The following is an 8,755-nucleotide window of genomic DNA, read 5'->3' as shown; positions in this document are numbered from 1 at the left end:
GTAATGCCTCCGGCTGAACAAGATACTTGCCTGAAGATAAGTTAAACAAAGAAGGAGCAGGCAAAGTAATAGTCTCAGGGTGATTTTTATCAAATAATAGTCTGTATTTAAGCTCCTTTTTCTTGTTCTTAACAATAAAATCATGTGCTACCATACCCTTATAGTCTAGAAAAACAGAAGGCAACAACTTTTCTTCTTCCTGATAATGCCTAATTGGTATGTTAAAGTGTGCAGGGAGGCGCGAGGCGAAGATACCTCCCAGTATGGGACCTTTAGTACGGTTCAGATTTAACCGCTTGGCAACAATAGCGCCCATACTAAAAGTGTTATCACGGAACAAGGCATGGCACAAAATGATAATATCAGGGGCACTAAGGTTGCCACAGTTTCCGCAACCAATTAAGCATCTACTAGCAAATATTGCAAAATAACATAGAACAGGAAAGTGTATGCTAGTAATTCTTGCATCGGAAACCTTCCTCGTTTCCCCTACAGCAATTGTATCAATAAACCCGTCCACATCGTTACGACGTGGTTCCTCTACGCTGCTCGAAAAGGGCAACTTGCAAATCTTACAAAATTCATGAAGGGGCATCTCCTTATACTCATCATATAAATAAAAATCAACCGAAGGTGGTGACCTCCTAGCATGGAAATGAAATTTTTGCACAAAGATGTTAGTGAGTAGGAGATACCGTTCACGCTGGTCGCGGAGGAAGTCGGTGATGCCTGCATTCTCAGCCAAATCATAATAATCATCATGAATCCCGGCTGCTCTCAAGAACTCATCACAAGGCCATTCACATGGCCGAACCTCCGTGGTGCGAGGGAGATTATATTTAGGCCTCTTATCTTCTTCACTCTGCTTATCCTTCGAGCTTCGGCTTGAAGAGCCCCTCAAAAATGTCTTCATCATTTTCTGAAAATTTCTGAAATTTTTAGTAACTTCAAATAAAAGTGAGCCAAACTCAACAAAATTGATAGCAACTACTCCCACAAGTGCCTAGAGACTATATCATGCATTACAACTACTTGGGACCAAATAAATTTGACATGCAAGCTCAAAAACAGGGTCACCTAAGCAGCAAAAATTTGCAATAAATAAAGCACTAGAACAAAAACTAATTGGACCATTGGAGGAGTCACATACCAAAGAATAAAGCAGTTTTGTGAGTGGAGCTTTGAGCTAGGAGATCAAAAATGGTAGCAGGATGAGCTAAGACTCGTGCTTGAGCTGGTTGGTGAGTTTTTTGGGAGGAAGAAGGAGTGTGTGGTGGCTGGAATAAGTGGAGGGGAGCCACCATGGGCCCACGAGGCAGAGGGGGCACGCCCAGGGGGTGGGCGCGCCCTGGACACTCGTGGCCAGGTGCTTGCTCCCCCTGCTATGTTCTCAGTGCCAGATATTCTCAAATATTCCAGAAAAAAATCATATTTCAATTTCGGGGCATTTGGAGAACTTTTATTTTCGAGGTATGTTTTATTGCACAGATAATTCAGAAAACAGGTACAAAGTACTATTTTTACTTTATTTAATCTAAATAACAGAAAGTAAAAGGAGGGTACAGAAGGTTGTCCCTTCTAACTTCATCCATCTCATGCTCATCAAAAGGAATCCACTAACAAGGTTGATCAACTCTTGTTAACAAACTCATTCCAAATCGCATGAAACCGGAGAAATTTTGAATAGCACTAGGTTACCTCAACGGGGATATGCACGTCCCCAATAATAAGAATATCATATTTCTTCTTGACAGTAGGAAGAGGAAATTCAAAACCTCCAAAGATAATCGATGGAATTTTTCCAATAGAATTTATACTATGAACTTGAGGTTGTTTCCTCGGAAAGTGTACCATATGCTCATTACCATTAAGATGAAAAGTGACATTGCCTTTGTTGCAATCAATAACAGCCCCTGCAGTATTCAAAAAGGGTGTTCCAAGAATAATAGACATACTATCATCCTCGGGAATATCAAGAATAACAAAGTCTGTTAAAATAGTAACGTTTGCAACCACAACAGGCACATCCTCACAAATACCGACAGGTATAGCAGTTGATTTATCGGCCATTTGCAAAGATATTTCAGTAGGTGTCAACTTATTCAAATCAAGTCTATGATATAAAGAGAGAGGTATAACACTAACACCGGCTCCAAGATCACATAAAGCAGTTCTGACATAGTTTCTTTTAATGGAGCATGGTATAGTTGGTACTCCTGGATCTCCAAGTTTCTTAGGTATTCCACCTTTAAAAGTATAATTAGCAAGCATGGTGGAAATTTCAGCTTCCGGTATCTTTCTCTTATTTGTAACAATATCCTTCATGTATTTAGCATAAGGGTTTATTTTAAGCATATCAGTCAAACGCATGCGCAAAAAGATAGGTCTAATCATTTCAGCAAAGCGCTCAAAATCCTCATCATCCTTTTTCTTGGATGCTTTGGGAGGAAATGGCATGGGTTTCTGAACCCATGGTTCTCTTTCTTTACCGTGCTTCCTAGCAGCAAAGCCTCTCTTATCATAACGTTAATTTTTTGATTGTGGGTTGTCAAGATCAACAGCAGGTTCAATTTCTACATCATTATTATTGCTAGGTTGAGCATCAACATGAACATCATCATTAATATTATCTCTAGGTTCGTGTTCATCACCAGATTGTGTTTCAGCATCTAAAATAGAAATATCATTGGGATTCTCAGGTGTGTCAACAACAGGTTCACTAGAAGCATGCAAAGTCCTATCATTTTTCTTTTTCTTCCTCTTAGAAGGACTAGGTGCATCTACATTAGTTCTCTAAGAATCCTGCTCAATTCTCTTAGGGTGGCCCTCAGGATACAGAGGTTCCTGAGTCATCTTACCCCCTCTAGTCATAACTCTAACAGCATTATCATTTTTCTTACTATTTAATTCATTGAGCAAGTCATTCTGCGCTTTAAGTACTTGTTCAACTTGAGTGGTAACCATAGAAGCATGTTTACTAATGAGTTTAAGTCCACCTTTAACTCTAGACATATAATCACTCAAGTGTTCAATCATATAAGCATTTCGTTTTAATTGTCTACTAAAAAAAGCATTGAAATCTTCTTGCTTAACCATAAAATTATCAAACTCATCTAAGCATTGGCTAGCAAACTTAGTAGGCGGGATTTCAGCTTTATCATATCTACAGAGAGAATTTACCTTTACTACCTGTGTCGGGTTATCAAGACCATGTATTTCTTCGATAGGTGGTAAATTAAGGCCATGTATTTCTTCAACAGGAGGTAAATTCTTAACATCTTCAGCTTTTATACCTTTTTCTTTCATAGATTTCTTTGCCTCTTGCATATCTTCAGGGTTGCGAAATAGAACACCCCTTTTCTTCGGAGTTGGCTTAGGAGTTGGTTGAGGAAGTGTCCAATTATTTTCATTTGTAAACATATTATTCAATAGAATTTCAGCTTCATCAGCTGTTCTTTCCCTGAAAACACAACCAGCACAACTAACCAGGTGGTCTCTGGAAGCATCGGTTAGTCCATTATAAAAGATATCACGTATTTCATTTTTCTTGAGAGGATGATCAGGCAAAGCATAAAGTAATTGGAGAAGCCTCCCCCAAGCTTGTGGGAGACTCTCTTCTTCAATTTGCACAAAATTATATATTTCCCTTAAAGCAGCTTGTTTCTTATGAGCAGGGAAATATTTAGCAGAGAGGTAATAAATCATATCCCGGGGACTACGCACACAACCAGGATCAAGAGAATTAAACCATGTCTTAGCATCACCCTTTAATGAGAACGGAAATAATTTAAGGATATAATAGTAGCGATTTTTTCATCATTAGTGAATAGGGTAGCTATATCATTTAATTTAGTAAGATGTGCCACAACAGTTTCAGATTCATAGACATAGAAAGGATCAGATTCAACCAGAGTAATTATCTCAGGATCGACAGAGAAATCATAATCCTTATCAGTAACAAAGATAGGTGAAGTAGCATAAGCAGGATCATATTTCATTCTAGCATTCAGAGATTTTTCTTTCAGCTTAACTAATAATTTCTTAAGATCACTCCTATCATTGCAGGCAAGAAAATCTCTAGCAGTTTCTTCATCCATAACATAACCCTCGGGCACAACAGGCAATTCATATCTAGGAGGAGAATCTTCATCATCACTTTCATCAATATTATCAGTTTCAATAATTTCATTCTCTCTAGCCCTAGCAAGTTGTTCATCCAGAAATTCACCTAGTGGCACAGTAGTATCAAGCATAGAAGTAGTTTCATCATAAGTATCATGCATAGCAGAAGTGGCATCATCAATAACATGCGACATATCAGAATTAATAGCAGAAGCAGGTTTAGGTGTCGCAAGTTACTCAAAACAAAAGATGAATCAAGTGCAGAGCTAGATGGCAATTCCTTACCTCCCCTCGTAGTTGAGGGAAAATTTTTGGTTTTCTCGTCTTTCAAGTTCCTCATAGTGACTAGCACATGTAAATCCCAAGTAACTCAAAGAATAGAGCTATGCTCGCCGGCAACGGCGCCAGAAAATAGTCTTGATAACCCACAAGTATAGGGGATCGCAACAGTTTTCGAGGGTAGAGTATTCAACCCAAATTTATTGATTCGACACAAGGGGAGCCAAAGAATATTCTCAAGTATTAGCAGCTGAGTTGTAAATTCAACCACACCTGGATAACTTAATATCTGCAGCAAAGTGTTTAGTAGCAAAGTAGTATGGAAGTAACGGTAACAGTGGCAAAAGTAACGATAGCAGTTTTGTAGTGATTGTAACAGTGGCAACGGTAAAGTAACTAGCAGAGAACAATGTGTGAAAAGCTCGTAGGCATTGGATCGGTGATGGATAATTATGCCGGATGCGATTATTCATGCAACAGTTATAACATAGGGTGACATAGAACTAGCTCCAATTCATCAATGTAATGTAGGCATGTATTCCGAGAATAGTCATACGTGCTTATGGAAAAGAACATGCATGACATCTTTTGTCCTACCCTCCCGTGGTAGCGGGGTCCTATTGGAAACTAAGGGATATTAAGGCCTCCTTTTAATAGAGTACCGGACCAAAGCATTAACACATAGTGAATACATGAACTCCTCAAACTACGGTCATCACCGGGAGTGGTCCCGATTATTGTCACTTCGGGGTTGCCGGATCATAACACATAGTAGGTGACTATAGACTATTGGAAATATGCCCTAGAGGCAATAATAAATGGTTATTATTATATTTCTTTGTTCATGGTAATTGTCTATTATTCATGCTATAATTGTATTATCCGGAAATCGTAATACATGTGTGAATACATAGACCACAAAGTGTCCCTAGTAAGCCTCTAGTTGACTAGCTCGTTGATCAACAGATAGTCATGGTTTCCTGACTATGGGCATTGGATGTCATTGATAACGGGATCACATCATTAGGAGAATGATGTGATGGACAAGACCCAATCCTAAGCATAGCATAAAAGATCGTGTAGTTTCGTTTGCTAGAGCTTTTCAAATGTCAAGTATCTTTTCCTTAGACCATGAGATCGTGCAACTCCCGGATACCGTAGGAGTGCTTTGGGTGTGCCAAACATCACAACGTAACTGGGTGACTATAAAGGTGCACTACGGGTATCTCCGAAAGTGTCTGTTGGGTTGGCACGGATCGAGACTGGGATTTGTCACTCCGTGTGACGGAGAGGTATCTCTAGGCCCACTCGGTAATGCATCATCATAATGAGCTCAATGTGACTAAGGCGTTAGTCACGGGATCATGCATTGCAGTACGAGTAAAGAGACTTGCCGGTAACAAGATTGAACAAGGTATTGGGATACCGACGATCGAATCTCGGGCAAGTAACATACCGATTGACAAAGGGAATTGCATACGGATTTATTGAATCCTCGACACCGTGGTTCATCCGATGAGATCATCGTGGAACATGTGGGAGCCAACATGGGTATCTAGATCCCGCTGTTGGTTGTTGACCGGAGAGGCGTCTCGGTCATGTCTGCATGTCTCCCGAACCCATAGGGTCTACACACTTAAGGTCCGGTGACGCTAGGGTTGTAGAGATATATGTATGCGGAAACCCGAAAGTTGTTCGGAGTCCCGGATGAGATCCCGGACGTCACGAGAGGTTCCGGAATGGTCCGTAGGTGAAGAATTATATATAGGAAGTCCAGTTTCGGCCACCGGGAAAGTTTCGGGGGTTACCGGTATTGTACCGGGACCTCCGGAAGGGTCACGGGGGTCCACCGGGTGGGGCCACCTATCCCGGAGGGCCCCGTGGGCTGAAAGTGGAAGGGAAGCAGCCCTTAGTGGGCTGGGGCGCCCCCCTTGGGCCTCCCCCCATGCGCCTAGGGTTGGGAACCCTAAGGGGGGGAGCTCCCCCTTGCCTTGGGGGGCAAGGCAACCCCTTTCCCCCTTGTGGCCGCCGCCCCCCCTTGAGATCCCATCTCGTGGGGCCGGCGCCCCCCCCCTAGGGGGCCTATATAAAGGGGGGAGGGAGGGCAGCAAACAACAGCCTTGGGCGCCTCCCTCCTCCCCTGCAACACCTCTCTCTCTCGCGCAGAAGCTCGGCGAAGCCCTGCCGACACCCGCTACATCCACCACCACGCCGTCGTGCTGCTGGATCTCCATCAACCTCTCCTTCCCCCTTGCTGGATCAAGAAGGAGGAGACGTCGCTGCACCGTACGTGTGTTGAACGCGGAGGTGCCGTCCATTCGGCACTCGGTCATCGGTGATTTGGATCACGGCGAGTACGACTCCGTCATCCACGTTCATTGGAACGCTTCCGCTCGCGATCTACAAGGGTATGTAGATGCACTCTCTTCCCCTCGTTGCTAGTATACTCCATAGATGCATCTTGGTGAACGTAGGAAATTTTTTAAAATTATGCTACGATTCCCAACAGTGGCATCATTAGCCAGGCCTATGCGTAGTTACTATGCACGAGTAGAACACAAAGCAGTTGTGGGCGTTGAGTTTGCCAATTCTTCTTGCCGCTACTAGTCGTTTCTTGTTTCGGCGGCATTGTAGGATGAAGCGGCCCGGACCGACCTTACACGTACGCTTACGTGAGACAGGTTCCACCGACTGACATGCACTAGTTGCATAAGGTGGCTAGCGGGTGTCTGTCTCTCCTACTTTAGTCGGAACGGATTCGATGAAAAGGGTCCTTATGAAGGGTAAATAGAAATTGGCAAATCACGTTGTGGTCATACGTAGGTAAGAAACGTTCTTGCTAGAAACCTACAAACCACGTAAAAACTTGCAACAACAATTAGAGGACGTCTAACTTGTTTTTGCAGCAAGTGCTATGTGATGTGATATGGCCAGAAGATGTGATGAATGATATATGTGATGTATGAGATTGATCATATTCTTGTAATAGGAATCACGACTTGCATGTCGATGAGTATGACAACCGGCAGGAGCCATAGGAGTTGTCTTTATTATTTTGCATGACCTGCGTGTCATTGAATAACGCCATGTAATTACTTTACTTTGTTGCTAAACGCGTTAGCCATAGAAGTAGAAGTAATCGTTGGCGTGACGACTTCATGAAGACACAATGATGGAGATCATGATGATGGAGATCATGGTGTCATGCCGGTGACGAAGATGATCATGGTGCCCCGAAGATGGAGATCAAAGGAGCATGATGATATTGGCCATATCATGTCACTATTTGATTGCATGTGATGTTTATCATGTTTTTGCATCTTATTTGCTTAGAACGACGGTAGTAAGTAAGATGATCCCTTATAATAATTTCAAGAAAGTGTTCACCCTAACTGTGCACCGTTGCGAAGGTTCGTTGTTTCGAAGCACCACGTGATGATCGGGTGTGATAGATTCTAACGTTCGAATACAACGGGTGTTGACGAGCCTAGCAAGTACAGACATGGCCTCGGAACACACGCAATACACTTAGGTTGACTTGACGAGCCTAGCATGTACAGACATGGCCTCGGAACACGGAGGACCGAAAGGTCGAGCATGAGTCGTATAGAAGATACGATCAACATGGAGATGTTCACCGATCTTGACTAGTCCGTCTCACGTGATGATCGGACACGGCCTAGTTAAGCTCGGATCATGTTTCACTTAGATGACTAGAGGGATGTCTATCTGAGTGGGAGTTCATTAAATATATTTGATTAGATGAACTCAATTATCATGAACTTAGTCTAAAATCTTTACACTATGTATTGTAGATCAAATGGCCAACGTTGTCCTCAATTTCAACGCGTTCCTAGAGAAAACCAAGCTGAAAGATGATGGCAGCAACTATACGGACTGGGTCCGGAACCTGAGGCTCATCCTCATAGTAGCCAAGAAAGATTATGTCTTAGAAGCACCGCTAGGTGAAGCACCAATCCCTGAGAACCAAGACGTTATGAACGCTTGGCAGTCAGCGTGCTGATGATTACTCCCTCGTTCAGTGCGGCATGCTTTACAGCTTAGAACCGGGTCTCCAAAAGCGTTTTGAGAAACATGGAGCATATGAGATGTTCGAGGAGCTGAAACTGGTTTTTCAAGCTCATGCCCGGGTCGAGAGATATGAAGTCTCCGACAAGTTCTTCAGCTGTAAAATGGAGGAGAACAGTTCTGTTAGTGAGCACATACTCAGAATGTCTGGGTTGCACAACCGCTTGTCTCAGCTGGGAGTTAATCTCCCGGATGACGCGGTCATTGACAGAATCCTCCAGTCGCTTCCACCAAGCTACAAGAGCTTTGTGATGAACTACAATAT

Source organism: Triticum aestivum, chromosome 2D (genome assembly GCF_018294505.1).
Source record: "Triticum aestivum cultivar Chinese Spring chromosome 2D, IWGSC CS RefSeq v2.1, whole genome shotgun sequence".
Taxonomy (NCBI): domain Eukaryota; kingdom Viridiplantae; phylum Streptophyta; class Magnoliopsida; order Poales; family Poaceae; genus Triticum; species Triticum aestivum.
The sequence above is the reverse complement of the archived record's forward strand: the minus strand, read 5'-3'. Positions refer to the sequence as shown.